This window comes from Lissotriton vulgaris, chromosome 3_1 (genome assembly GCF_964263255.1).
Source record: "Lissotriton vulgaris chromosome 3_1, aLisVul1.2, whole genome shotgun sequence".
Lineage (NCBI taxonomy): Eukaryota > Metazoa > Chordata > Amphibia > Caudata > Salamandridae > Lissotriton > Lissotriton vulgaris.
The window spans coordinates 850,448,748-850,464,177 of record NC_141689.1 but is presented as its reverse complement, the minus strand read 5'-3'; the positions used below and the strand labels follow the sequence as shown (position 1 = coordinate 850,464,177).

Here is a 15,430-nt window from a genome sequence, read left to right as displayed (position 1 = left end):
CGCCCTGCTACTGCCTCCTATCTTCAACACTACACAATGTGAAGACCTTGCTCAATTCCTTCTTGAAAAAGTAGAAACCATTTACTCCGCTTTGGCTAGCACTGCCACTCCCTCTTCCCTCCACCAGCTGAGTTCTCTATCTGCTCTACCTCAGTGCCTGACAATCGCTCTGTCCAAACACAGACAATGATTAATCTTGACTCCTGGCCACTCCTGGACATGAAATCTCTTACTCATCACCTCAGTAAAATTAAATCTGGATCCCCCTGTGATCTATTGCCTATTACAGTTTTGCGACAAATTGAATCGCCCTCTCTCGATTATATTCTTCAACTGCTCAATTCATCTCACACGAATTCGACTGTTCCTCCCGACTGGAAACATGCTATGGTTGTCCCATTACTAAAAAAGACTAACGCTGGCCCCTCTCTTCCCTCCAACTTTCACCCTATTTCACTTCTGCCTTCTCTCTCAAAGATTCTGGAGAGACATATCAATGGGCATTTGTCTAAGTTCATTGAAACTAATGGGCTTCTGCACTCTTCCCAGTCCGGTTTTCAGGCCAGCTATTCTCCGGAGTCCTCTCTCCTAGGGGTGACAAAAATCCTGGGCCACAAGATTGACGCAGGTGAAACCATGGACTTGATATTACTTGACCTTAGTGCGGCCTTTGATATGTTCTCCCATACCGTACTCATTAAGCCCCTTCAATTATCTGGTGTCACCGGGGCAGCCCTAAACTGGCTTGGTTCTTTTCTCACTGGTCGCACCTTCCAGGTCATTTCTACTACATCAAAATCAAAGCCTCATCCCTCTCCTTATGAAGTCCCTCAGGGTTCAGTCCTCTGCCCCTTGATGTTTAACATTTATGTTAAACTGCTGGCGGCTATGGTAGAGGAATCCTGTCTGTCGCTTTTCTCCTATGCCGACGATACCCAGATCCTCTTCTCTCTCTCTCAGCAGGTAATACCACCCAGCTCTCTGCTTTTAGATCCGGCCTCTGTAAAGTCGTGACCTGTATGAACGCCAACTTTTTAAAGCTTAGTGGCGATAAGACTGAGGTTCTGATCCTGGAGAAAGATCGAGACCTTTGGGGCCCCCAACATTGGCTGCCAGAGATGGGTTCGCTCCCACAACCTTCTACCCACGTGCGTAACCTTGGCTTCATCGTGGACGACTCCCTCTCCATGCGACAGCAGGCCACTAAGGTTGATGATACCTGTTTCACCATTTTGAACTGGTTGAGAAAGATTGTGTGGATGCTCCCATCTGATGCCCAGCGTACCGTAGTCCAAGCCCTTGTCACCTCCAGGCTGGACTATGGGAATATACTTTATTTGGGCGTCAACAAAGAGGTAACACAAAAATTACAGCGAGTTCAAAACTCAGCGGCTTGATTACTCTGCCACGCTCCGAAATTTTCATCCACATCCGGACTGCTGGCTGATCTCCACTGGCTTCCAGTGGAGAAATGGGTCAAGTTCAAAGCCTTAACCTACATGTTTTGCATTAAGCATTTACAGTCGCCCCGTTACTTGCAACTTTTAGCTTGTCAGTATGTTCCTCCTGGTAGTCTCAGATCCTCCACCCAAGAAAAATGTTGAGTCCCTAAAATCAAGCTGTCTCGCATGGGGGGGCGCTCCTTTTCTTACTTGGGCCCTACCTTATGGAATACCTTGCCACTGCCTCTCCGCATACAACCCAACCTTCTTTTATTTCGTAGATCCCTGAAAACATGGTTTTTCAGCCAATAGGCTGCTCTATTCTCTGTTGTTCTTGTACAGCGCCGGGAAACCCTTCTGGGTAGCTGTGCGCTGATATACAAATCCCCCCCCCCCAAAAAAAAACATAGGTTGATAGATAGATATGTGTATATACTTGTAGCTATAGAGTTAGATATAGATATACTAACTACTGGCGGTCACCAGAAGGTAGTTATAGTTAGGACAATGTTTCCATTGAAAAAGCTTTTTTTGGCCTGCCTAAATCTTTGGCGCTGGTTGATGAATCCTGAAGAAAAGTTCCAAAAGAATTTTACATTCACTTCAGCTGCAGCCTTTAAAGTTTCGCGGTGATCCGTCAACCAGGGGCCAAGAAAAAGGTATTTTCCTCATGTTATTTCCCACAGGGATTTAGAACACAACTACAGCTCGAACTGCTGGATTGAATTACACCAACTTTGGAAGAACAGTTAGTGTAAATCAGTTCAGTGGTTTTAGAGATATTAACCGAAAGTTTGTATATCCAGGGAGGCGGATCCTCTGCAGATCATCCTCGGATCCTCTGCAAGTTTGCAGATCAACGTGCCAACATCAATGCTGTGATTGACAGGCCACATCCTGAGAGAAATGTTGCGGATACCATTTGTTCGGGAACGGTTCCTAGCAGAGAAAATAAAATCAAAAAGAGATAGAAAGGGTCATGGGACTACTGGAGGGGTCTGTGAGAGACCCTTCATTGGGCAAGAAATTTCCCAAAAACCTTTTTTCCTATGTGAGGATTCGAAGATACTCCCGTATCCTTCTGGATCCTTATGGATTTGGGTAGATTTGAGCTGATCTGCAGATCCGGACTTCAATTAAAAACAACACACACTTAGTCACAGACCCTCACACTTACTCACACACTCACTCTCACACTCAAATACCCACTTACACACCCATAGAACTACTCATACACCCATACAACCACTCACACACCTACTCACAAAACCTCAAAACAACTCACATACCCGCCAACAGACCAACACAACTTTTACATACTCACTCACACGCTCACACGCCTACTTATCCACCAATACAACTACTCACAAACCCATACAGCCACTCTCAACCCCACTCACAGAATCTCTAAACTACTCACATACTCACTCACAGACCAACACAGCTTCCACACACCCACTCACTGAATCTCAAAAGCACTCACACACTCGCTCACAGACCAACATAGCTTTCACATATTCACTCACTCACACACTCACACCCACACAACCAATCACACAGCCACTCAGACACCCATACAGCCAATCACATATCAACTCACAGAGCCACAAAACCACTGACACAACCACATAGCCACTGACATAACCTACTTACAGAGCCACATAGCCAGTCCCACATGCAGTCTCATACCCATCACACACCCACTTATACAACCACACCACCACTCACATATCCCCTCACCCCCAAATTATTGATGAGAAAACTATGTATGGCTGAAACATGAGTTATAGTTCTCTTAGGGCATGATTTATAGTTATTTGGGATAACTATATTTACTGACTATATATATGTGCTCTCCATGCCACCGGAGTCAAGCTATCCTGGCTGATGAAGGCTGAAAGCCTGAACCGGTCCTGGGATGCTTGTTTCCAGTCCAGGGAGGACCTGGCCTGCCAGTTCTGGCTGGACTGTTTCCATTGGACGCAGGGTCAAGGCTGATTTGCATATGGTTGGGTCCAAACCGGAATGAAATGGTGAGCAAAAAAACGATGGATTTAAGCCCAATCTCGGTACTGGGGTAAATGTATGACATTGTCCTACATTCTGTGCATCTATTGTTCTTATATATATTTGTGTCAGGATTTCTGCCCCAGCTCACCTCTGTTGACTATCACAATATACCATTTAACTAAAAGAATGTCAATACTGTTCTGCAATTTCAACATTAATCCACTCAAAACATACGAATTGAGCAATATGCTTTGTATTCAATTATTTCTATGAATACATCTTTTTATTATCAGGTTATTTTCTTTATGAGTTTGGTTATTATTTCACCAATTTCAACATTTCAAGAAATCATCTGTACACAACATTTACATTTCAACATAAACTTCTCATGATACATTATCTTATATACAAACTTTCACTCATTCAAACATTCCCTCTCATACACCCACATACATCACACATTCATATAATTACACTGGAATAGCAATATTCACAGAATGCCATAGATTACTCCTTTTTATAGAAAAAACTTTTTTGAACAATTATTGATTAATTGTTTGATCTTATGGCTGCGACAGTCTACGCGTTTTGAACTCGTGTTGTTTATTGAGTTCTCATCAGGACAAGAAGCTGTGGAGAAAGGAAGGAAGCCTTTCTTTAGAGAATTGTTAAAATTTGTCTAGCTTCTCACTGGTCCCTCCACCGCTACAAGCTTCCTAGTCTTACCTCTATAATTCTTGAGCATATGTGATGGCTTTGAATCATCCCCGGCACTGAACGATCTGGTTGACAACCAAATACAAAACTCACTGTTACTAAACTGCTTATATAATTCAACATATCACAATATACCAGCATGACTTATATTCATAAGTGTTGGAAGGAATGATATGAGTGATGCCAAGTGTTTTTTACCCTGACTTTAAACCATATTATATGGTGTTGGTAATATCTAGCTGCTGCTAGTGTTCCCCAGTTTGTTTGAACAGGCTCAGGAGCTTTTACAAATGTTTTAACATGTATATGCAAGGTCAGGTTTCAGGCGCCACAGAAATATCCAGAAAATCCACCAAAATAAGCCTCAAGCAACCGGCATACATGAACACAACGTGAAACTACCGGAAGATAGTCCACATCAAATTAATCCCCTGCACCTGTTCCTTTCTATAATCAATTAGAATGCAACCTTTGTGAACATTCTAAAACACCTTCCAGAAGTCAGCTTCATCGAATTAATCATCTGCACCTGTTCCTTGCAATAAGCAAGTAGAACACAACCTTTGTGAGCATTCTAAAGCACCTTCTAGAAAGCAGCCTCATTAAGTTAATTACCTGCACCTGTTGCTTATCACAAACAATTAGAATGTGACCATTATGAAAGTTCTCAGGCAGTCTTGGTTAAAGACCGTCTATACCTCTTCTTTGCTTGGTCTCTTCACCTGCCACTTACCTGTTTCCTGGCTTCCAGGACTCTGTCTTGCCAGCTTTCTTGATCCTCTCACTTCAACCTAACTGCAAAGAACATCCCAGTTTTGTCTCATACCTGGATGGAAAAAATAAGAAGAAGAAAAGGAGATATGCATTAACAGATCCAATTTTATTACACGCTGAGCTCAGTGACATCATGCTGCAAACAAAGGTAACTAGTGTTTTGGGTAAACTTGTCCATACTGTTAGCAGGGCTCTGCCATTGAGGACTTGGATGAAGCTAACCGAGTCGAATTTGCTTTTAAGTTTGATGCTGAAATCATACTCACTACAGTTTCAAAAATCTTGATAAAGGAACCTCTATGGACAATCTAAGTGAAAATAATACAAAACTAAAAGTTGGTTAAAATTTGAAAAAGCTTTTGTGAGGTGATACTTTAAGAAATAGAGTTAATACTAGACTAAAGCCTTATTATTTGTTTAGTCATAGGTGCCATATCTGCCGGTACTATTTGTCAAGTTGGTTTGGATGCCTGCTGCAGTGTTGCTGTTGAGTAGATGAGCCACATCAGCTATACACTCTTTCTCCATCCCAAAGCCCTTCCCCTTGGACTCATCAGGATGCAGGTAGGTGGCTTATGACACTACGTATGTATGTGTGTGTGTGTGCATTTATATATATGATTTTACCTTGGGTAATAAAAGCCAGAACTAAACCCACAAAGTGCCTATTTAGTTTCATTGAAAAAATGAGGCGTTTGTAGCAATATATTACCTAGTAGATAGTTATAGTTAGAACCTAGTTTCCATAGGAAAAAGCATTTTTTGATTTGCTAATAACTTTGCCGTTGTTTGATGAATCTTTGCAAAAATCTCCCTCAGAAAAGTCTATCCAGGTCAGCTCTAGTCCTATCCTGAAAGTTTGGGGGTGATTCGTAAAGCGGGGGCTGAGAAAAAAGGGGGTCCCAAAACGCATTTTCTCCATGTTAATTTCCAAAGGAAATTTTGCGATGAGCTACAGCCCTAACTGCTGAACGGAATTACCCCACATTTGGCAAAAAGGTAGAGCCTGGTTCAGAGAGAGACCTGTTTTTTAAATGGTGTGTATCTGTTGAGTAGTTTTTGAGAAAATCAAAAAATAGGAGTCAAAAACTACTGAACGGAATTACCCCAAATTTAGCAGAAATGTAGTGCATGGGTGAGAAAGCAACCTTTTTTTTAAATGGTGTAAATCCGTTCAGTAGTTGCTGAGAAATAAGAAAAATAAAAGTTACGATATCTGGGCGGTGCCTAAGTCCCGAGCACGAGCTTCACTCTGATTGGCTGCCAACACTCTGAACCAGGAAGTGTTGGCAGCCATCTTGTGACTCGGTAGAAGCGAGTCAACAGAAAACAGAGAAACAAAGATATAAAACAAGAGAAGGGGGCAGGGTAGAAACATCCTGATCCCTTAAGCCTGCTCAGGGGCTCCCAGAAGGCCCCCAGGGCCCACAATTCACGCTGGGGTCGCAGCTTCTCATGTTTTATTTTAATGAGGTCTCTGGGTGGGCTATGTTCTGGAGACATTTCTTTAAAAAGTAATAGAGGTGGCTTGCTGGGATTGTGGGGCCTGCTGGGGCCCCCGCAGCCCCGGGGCTTCAGTCATGTAGGGAGGGGGGTTGCGTGGACCCCGTCTTGGAGCCCTCCATGTGCTTATAACTTTGGCGTCGTTTGAGGAATCTATACAAAAATAACAAAAACGTTTCTCTTTTTTGAACAGCTCTTATCTTGAAAGTTTGGGGGTGATTAGTCAAGGGGGGGCGGGGAAAAAAGGGGGGTCTCAAAACATGTTTTCTCAATTCATTTTCCATTGGCAACTTTACACAAGGCTACAGGTCATACTGCTGAATGGAATTATGCCAAATTCGGCAGGGAGAAAGTTCTTGGTCCAGAAAGTACACTTTTGTGGTGTAAATCCGTTCAGTAGTTTTTGAGAAAAATTATATTTGGCAGATATCAATATTTGGGAATTCTGTCATCTGATTGGCTGATGGGTTACGAGCACAAGCTGCGGATGATTGGCGGTGAACGGTTAAAACTAGGAAGTGTTGCTAGCCATTTTGTGATTCAGTCTGCCGGCACGCATCTCTCCCTCTACAAGCCATCGGGTCCGTAGTTCTACCTCTATGAGGCAACACTGAAAATATACTGCAGCTCTGTCTGTGCGAGATACCCCTTTCATAGCGACTCGCTCCCCATGTCACAGGAAACCAGGACCTCGGTATGTTGTGGTGTACCAAAAACACGCCTCAGTGCGCAGAAACCCCTATTTGGCCAGCTATATTATTTTTGTCTGAAAAAGTAGACGCCATCCAATTGAGTAATTCGAAGGAGCAAATGTGCTCTTTGATTATCAGTGCTTCCAGCACCATAGCAGGGCAACTTGTGTGATACTCGATGTAACTCAATTGTAGGAAATCATGTGCAATTGTACATATATCCCACTGAGCTAGTATACCAAGTGCAGCAGCAAAAGCCATGAAACCAATACCGTAACATTCATGCTCATGATTCACCAAAGGGTTCATCAGTAAAGGAAAATCCGGTTCAGGCAAAGCTGTGTTTGTGGGGCATGGATCCAAAGCCCATTGGAAGGGACAGGACATGCACGAGAACTCTGGCTGGATGCAGGTATACTAAGGATAGCGGAAAGACAAATTGTAAGCCACGCTGAGAGTGGCCAGCGGCAAGGTACCATAATAGTCAAGCATGCAGTTGCAAAGTAGCTGTAGTAGGGCTGTATTGTGATCGAGCACAAGTGGAGCAGCCATTTCTGAGCATGCAGATCAAGAGGAAAAGTCCAGCAGCCAAAGCTAGTCGAAGGTTAACCTGCCAAAAAGACTCGAGGAAATAGTATGAAGGAAAGCAGGGATCACACCAAATTTTTTTTGAAAAAATCACGTTACAAGGCAGGATCTCACAAACTAAAAAAACATGCGCTAGCCTTCCTGTATGCGAAGCATTGAAAATAAAATGTAATAGTTCCACAAAATGTTGTGGGAGATCAGTGTTTAAAAGATTATGAACTTCAGTTGGCATGTTGGCCAGCTGCAGGACATAAGTCTTAAGGTCAGAAGTGAAAGAAACTTCTTTATGGGACAATAAGGCACTTATTCGGCTCAACTTGTCGAACTCTGTCTTCAAGGTCGGAATGGAAGGACAAATCAAGGTATCGAAACTCCCCTGTGAGGGAGGAAACAGCACGTTTTTACAGCAAACTATACGTTGTGACACAGTCACAATGTAAGGAATACCTTTTAAGATACCGCAGCATTTTTAATTTTTTAATAGTAAATAAGTACCATTATACAACATTGTTTCGTATGTTGTTGATATTGTAGAGGATGATGTATTTGTGTTATATCATGGTCAGAACCAATTGCGGCTCTCGGCTATGTCTTTAGAAACCTGTGAGTCAGCTTGCAGCTGGGCGCCAGTGAGCCGTCGGGCCCGCAGCTCTACCGCTGTGAACTAGCTGGTTAGCTCGTAGGTGTGTCCCTAATAGCAGGCCTAATGCCCCGTAGGTCTCCATAGGTTTTAATCACGTAATAGTAAGGAAATTAGCATTTAAAAAACCTTTACCCCCATAATCATAATGTGAAACTTAGAGAAATTAACATCTAAGACCAAGGGGCCCGATTCACTGAACTAACTTAAGACAAAATCTTAAACTTACTACCATTTTGGTATTCACAGAAGGCACTTACTCATTTTGGTATTCGCAGAAGGGACTTGCTCATTTCGGTATTCTCAGAAGGCACTTACTCATTTTGGTATTCACAGAAGTTAGGAGCCCTAACTTTAGGACTCCTAAAAGCCGTCTGTGAATACAGAAATTCTTAAAATTAGGATTTTTCTCAGTTTAGTAGTAGTAAAGTTAGGACTCCTAACTTTAAGACTCCTAAATGCCTTCTGTTAATACCGAAAGTCTTACAATTAGGAGTTTTCTCAGTTTAGGAGTACTTTCGGTATTCACAGAAGGCATTTAGGAATCTTAAAGTTAGGAGTCCTAACTTTACTACTACTAAACATAGAAAAATCCTAATTTTAAGACTTTCAGTATTCACAGAAGGCAATAGGAGTCCTAAAGTTAGGACTCCTAACTTCTGTGAATACCGAAATGAGTAAGTCCCTTCTGTGAACACCAAAATAATAGTAAGTTTAGGATTTTGTCTTAAGTTAGTTCTGTGAATCAGGTCCAAGGCAAAATAGGAGAGCCGGAATTACTCAATGATGGTAACATCCTCTCAACTCTACAGTATGGATTTAGGGAAGGCAGAGGTCCTACGGACCAGTGCCTAAACTTGCATCTATTATGAGTCGTTGGTCCTATTCATGGGCCATTTGTTTTTTAGACAGTACATCCCTAGCAAGAGGGCACGTTAGAGAATTAAGCTGTATATGTTGTCTGAGAGTAGGACAGGATATGTTTTTAATTTCCATGTGTACACTATTTACCCCCCTAGTTGTCCGTCCACTTTTGGAGTTTCAGAGAAAATTGTGTGGGATCTTGCTAGAGGACCATTTGTATCTTGATCACTTCTACACTTCTGTGCAATTGTTTAAGGAATTGTTCAAAGTGGACACTTTTGCTTGTGGCACAATCCACTCTAAATGTAAAAGTTATCCTTCAGAGGGGACAGTGCAGTTCATTGCATAGTGATGAACTACTAGCTGTGAAATTTGTGGACAGGAGGGATGTGTACATGCTGACTACCATCCATGATGAGTGTACTTCACCTATGGCTGTTTGGGGTCTGTTTGCTGAAGTACGCAAACCTGTGTTCTTTTTAGACTACACAATAAGCACATGGGTGGTGTTGATAGAGTAGATCAGAGGTTGGAACATTACACTGCTATTCGTAAGGCTTACATTTGGTACAAAAAGTTGGCCATCCATCCCTTCAAAGTTAGCAACTTTCAATGCTTTTGTTGTGTAAGAGGAGTGTTCTTCTGAGTCAAAGTTGACTTTTGTTCAGTTTCAGCAATCTGTGATAGGCAGCCTTGTTGTTGTGGACCAGGCAAGTGCTCCTAGAGTTGGCTAGATTGAAAGATCGCCACTTTCCTGATTTAATTCCTCCCTAGCCCCAAAAAAAATATCCCTGTAAGAGATGTAGAGTCTGCTTGCGAAGAGGTGTGCGGAAGGAGAGTCGTATGCACTGTGCCAATTGTCCTTCTAATCCTGGGCTGTGTGTGCATTCTTATTTCAGATTGTATAACACTAAAAATTATGCTGGGTGGGAGGAAATTTGTGGACCCAAGCAGATTCCAGAACTTTCCCACACAGAAATTTGAGAAAAAAACGTGATTTTTTTCAGCAGAATTTGAGGTTTGCATGGGATTAATGTTGGGGGACCCACGCAGGCCATACCTTGCTGGACTCCACCGGGTGTCTATTTTTCAGAAATGTGTGGGTTTGGTAGTTTCCCCTAGAGGGCCGCCAAGCCCAGGGCCAAAAACTCATGGGACCCCTCTTGCAAAACCAAGTTGGTTTGTGATAGGTAATTTTGATGTTGCCTCAATATGTTTTGGGCCCTTCCCTGTCACGGGTCTTTGACCCATCCACCCAAGTGAAGTACCATTTTTATGTGGAGACCTGGGGGAACATCCTCCTCTTCATTCCAATCTTGACACCCCCAGCACGCAGAGCTGATAGTATTTAAACCTGGTAAGAGAGCCCCCTGGAATTTAATTAATAGTTTCCCAATCCATTAACTCGGTGCCCGACTTCAAATCTCCCCAGCAAGAAATACCCGCAATCCTTAATGGGAGGCTAAGAGAATCATCCAAAAACTCAGGGATCCCTGGAGATACCCAAATCCGGGCCCTAGATGAATAATTAGAGATTCCAAATTTTTTACGGATTAGGACCCATACTTTCAAAGCCCCCAATAGAATCTTCAATCTTACTTTTTTGAAGAACTTTGGGTCTCCAAACTTAAACAGGAATTGATATTGGCCCTCCCTCAATTCACCGAGCATTGCTCCCAAGAGACTACCTATGGCAGAGTTGTCAACTTTGCTTAGGAGCATCCAACAGTTCTTAAAGAAAAAAGCATGCCCATATGTCATCAAATGTGCAAGAGCCAGCCCGCCCCTCTCCAGTCTCCTCCTTAATCTTTTCCAAGATATGCAAGTGCCCTTGGAAGCCCAGATAAAACTACCTAGTCTTCCTTGAAGTTTAGTGATCTCCCTTTTGTCAAATAATAATGGTATAGAATTGAACTGAAATGTAATTTTGGGTAGCATCACCATCTTAATAAGATTTACCCTACCGTACAGGTTTAGAGTGAGATTTGCCCATCTGCCCAGCAGTCTCCCTACTTCTTGGCTGATCTTTTTCCAGTTCACCATAGTGACTTCTGCCAATTTCTGCGTAATCATAATGCCAAGATAGCGCATACTCAATTTTGCCAGCGGCTGTTGCTTAGGTTAGTTCCATTCCACAATTTCAGTCTTATTCGTATTCACCCTGTATCCTGAAATTTTCCCAAATATCTCTGCTTTGGACATTGATATGGGAATAGACAGTTTTGGGTACCAGGTATAAAGTAAAAGAACGTCAGCATAAAGAGCTAACTTAATCTCAAAATTTCGACATCTAAACGGAACAACGGCAGTATCCTTTCAAATCCATATCGCTAATGGTTCAATATACATATCGGACAGGAGCGGAGACAGGGGGCATCGCTGTCTAGTTCCACGCAGTAAATTGAACCAATGAGTTAGCCCACCGTTTACAAGCATCCTTACACTAGGTTGACGGTACAAAAGTTGGATGGCCTTTATTAAATTACTGGGAAATCCAAATCTCTTTAAGACCTCCCAAAGGTATGGCCAATGCACCTGGTCAAAAGCCACTGCCACGACTGTTAGTGGTAAATTATAAGTTTCCACCATGTCTACTACTCCAAGCATTTAGATGGCTAGCTCATTGAGATGCCTCCCAGGAATAAAGCCTTTCTGATCCTTATGTATAATGCACTTAATATTCTTTGCTATCCTGGCAGCCAAGATCCCAACAAAAACTTTATAATCAGTATTCAGCAACGATATGGGCCTAGAAGAGTCAGCCAAAACAGGGTCCTTATTGGGTTTCAAAATTAGTGTTACTGTTGCCTCTGCCCTGTCTCTTAAAATTACATTGAAGAGCTCCTTGAGCACTGGTATCACTTCATCAAAGAGCTATGGTAGATCTCAGATGGGAGGCCATCAGGCCCTGCAGCCTTCCCTCGAGCCATTTTTCTAAACTGCTGTTGAATCTCCTCCTCTGTTATCTCGACTGATAGAGCCCCCTTATGATCTTCCCTTAAATACTGGAGTTCAATATCCTTAAAAATACCTTCAATGCTGACCCTCCCAGGGAAAGTGTCTTCTTTATACAATTGGGTCATGTGTCTAGAGATTTCCAGCCCTAATCTAGCATTGGTATCGACTATATAACCTGCCACATGTTCTCTAAGACTTTTTATTTGAATGCGGGCTCTATCAGTCTTAGCTTTCCAAACCAGCAATAAGCCACTCTTCTCACCATATGCGATGTGCTGCAATTTGCTAGCCATCCATCTATCTAATAATATCTTATCGAGAGCTCCTTGATATTCTGCTTGCAGTGATTCTAATTGCTTGATAGTTTACAAGAACTTTTCTTCTTGGTGCCTCATACTGTGTTTTTTACCCGCCATATTACCAGTGCCTATGGATCTTAAAAAGGCCTTAAAGGAATCCAATATACTTTGGAGATTTGCAGACCCACTACTAGCCTCAAAAAACATTACAGCTTCTTCTATCATTTTAAGTATAACCTCCTCATCAAATAGGATTGTCCTGTCCAAAGTCCACCTAGTCATACCCCTCTTATTTTGAGAATTTAGTGATAGGAGAACAGCTGACGGATCAGAAAGTAAGGCAGGTTCATGGTTGATCGTTTCAACCCCGGCACCAACTCACGATCTAGTAAGAAATAATCAATCCGTGAATGGTAACCATACTTTTTACCAACAAACGTAATATCTCTCTTATCCCTCATCTTAAGTCTCCAAATAACGGTTAGGTTTAACCCACTAATCATAGTTTTGAGCACTGCCATAGTTTTTGACGAGGTAACATATTTAGCTTTGGAGGTTCTGTCTAAACTCTTTTTCAGAACTAAGTTAATGTCCCCTTCAAGTATCACAAGGGCGCTGGATGACAATAAGCATGATTCCAATCTGATTAGTGCTCCTTGTATCCTTATCTTGACTAGGACCCACCTCCCGGAGGAATCTGTTTGGTGACTTTCTGGTATGAAACCAATATTGCTTCTAATGAGAATGGCTACCCCCCCTTGAGTTACAGTTTTGATCTGAGCAGAAAATATCCTGAACACAGGCCCATTTTTGAGAGCGTCTATACATTCATGCTTTATTAAGTGGATCTCTTGTAATAAAATAACACTGGCCTTGGTTCTTTTAAAAAATTCCATTACTCGAGCTAACTTTCTCTTAGACCTCAAACCATTCTCGTTCCAAGACACAAAGTACACTAAATTCTTTATCATCTGTTTATCATTAGAACCTGATTACTGCCAATTCCTTCAACATCAATCTTTTATTGCGCGACCCTTTGTATATATAAGAACCTTAGAAAATAAGCGTTCCCTGATGTAGACCTCCAGCTATATAACAGAGTGAGGACAATATTTTTTATTTTTCTCCCACATGCTCCAAACCACTTGTGCTCCTCCCTCCACCCCCAAGGGGAAACCCCATCCTAGCCTACCAGCAAAGCCTTTGAGGTCTCGCCGTGCGAAAGAGAGGAAAAAAAGAAAAGGAAAGTGTAATAGTGCTTGTTGTATATACATATGCATTATGTTACTATCTATTCCGTGTCCATTGCGCGCTTTCGTGCATTAGTGGCTTACTACTTTACTATGTAAACTTTCTTTATACATCTATATACATTTATGTACATGTTAAGTCTCTAATCTGGGCTCTTCATGAGCTTTAACAGGTAGTCAACCTCTGCGGGGTCTCTGATAGTGTGCATTTTGTCTTGCCACATAATCTTGAGCATGGCAGGAAATTTCAGTTGCACTTGCACCCCCCCCGGATCGTAGTTCATTCATTTTTGAGCCAAGCTCCCACTGCCTCTGAGCAGCCCTTTTCCCCAGATCAGAACGAATCTGGCAAGACACGTCTCCAAATGTTAACTGTCGTTCCTTTAGCGCTCGGCCCAACACCAACTCCTTAACTGAAAAAGTTAGGAAGTTCAGTAAAATTCTTCTAGGTGCATTTCTCCCTGGATGGAGCCTGTATGGTTCTCTGTGAACTCTTTGAAGTTCTTTTTCCCAGTACATATCACTTCTGTCCGGTAGCAGATCTCCCAACAACTTGCATACAAAACCTTTAATGTCTGAACCTTCTGCGTTTTCTGAAACCCCCAAAATACGGACATTATTTCGCCTAGCGTGTATCTCAAGCCTTTCCAGATACTCTTGTAAAGTCTTGTTCTCCTCTCTGAGGCCAGCTGTTTCCTTGGCGTTTACTGCAGTGGCCTCCCCCTTCACCTCCTCCTCCTCCAGTGCTGACATACGCAGAGCATTCCCATCGATCTTCTGTTCGAGGATCCCACATTTTACTTGGATCTCTTTCGGATTCTATTCGGAGGTTTCAAACTTAATCGGGATGTCCTGTCTCATACCAAGTAGGAGATCCGTCACCTGGGTCACTAGAGAGAACCCCTACAAAGGACTGTCAGCTATTCTCACCCCTTCTACATTATCCACAGAAGCCCCTTGAACAGGTTGTGTTGATAGTATAGAATGGATTTGCAAGGGGGTACTCAAAACACCTGGAGGGCTAGATATAGGTTCTTCCAAACTCTCTGCCCCGATGTCTGTAAGGGGGAAAAACGATTCTCCAATCTCAACGGTTCATCTCTCTGTCTCCCCTGTAGGTCTGCTGATTCTATTCCACTCCCAACCTCTTTAGGGGACTTCTCAGTCCCTACTGAGCATGCTCCATCATTTTGAAATAGAACCTGAGAGAATGGGGTGGTTTGGACAAGGGCTCCGCTTCTTTTACCCTACACTTTTTGATTCTACCTCACTTAGAGAGTTTCTTAACCAGCGTTACGGCTTGAGGTGCAATCACTTGCTTTGCCCTCCCAATAACACTCCTTTTTTCTGGGGTAGGGCGTAGAAGGAAACTGCTTCTCGCGGCAGACACAGGCTTAACACCCCTCCGAATCTCCCCAGAACCCCCGGAGTCCCCAGACTCTCCCAGGGTATTCAAGACCTTCGCTATGTTTTGTTCCTGATCCTGGTCCTGACTCCATACAGGGGGCCCAGCACTTCTTAATTCCTCCTGATTGTCAGTGTTCACTTTAAGCAGTGAGGAACGCAATACATGGTCTTTCTCCATTCACCCCTGAATTCTGCTAAAATCAGAGAACTGCTCCAAGTGTAATATTGTGAAAAAAGTGGAACCTAAGGCTCCCAAAACTTCCATTACCCGGATGCAGACCGTTTC

General features: G+C 42.7%; 1 long non-coding RNA gene across 1 annotated transcript in view; it reads right to left on the bottom strand.

Annotated features, from left to right (window-relative positions):
* Positions 1–15,430, bottom strand: part of LOC147727112 (uncharacterized) — a 262,087-nt gene that overhangs the window by 192,515 nt on the left and 54,142 nt on the right. Inside the window, exon 2 of the long non-coding RNA XR_015309457.1 lies at positions 4,903–4,995. This is a non-coding gene — a long non-coding RNA (uncharacterized LOC147727112). The remainder of the gene's footprint in view (positions 1–4,902; positions 4,996–15,430) is intronic.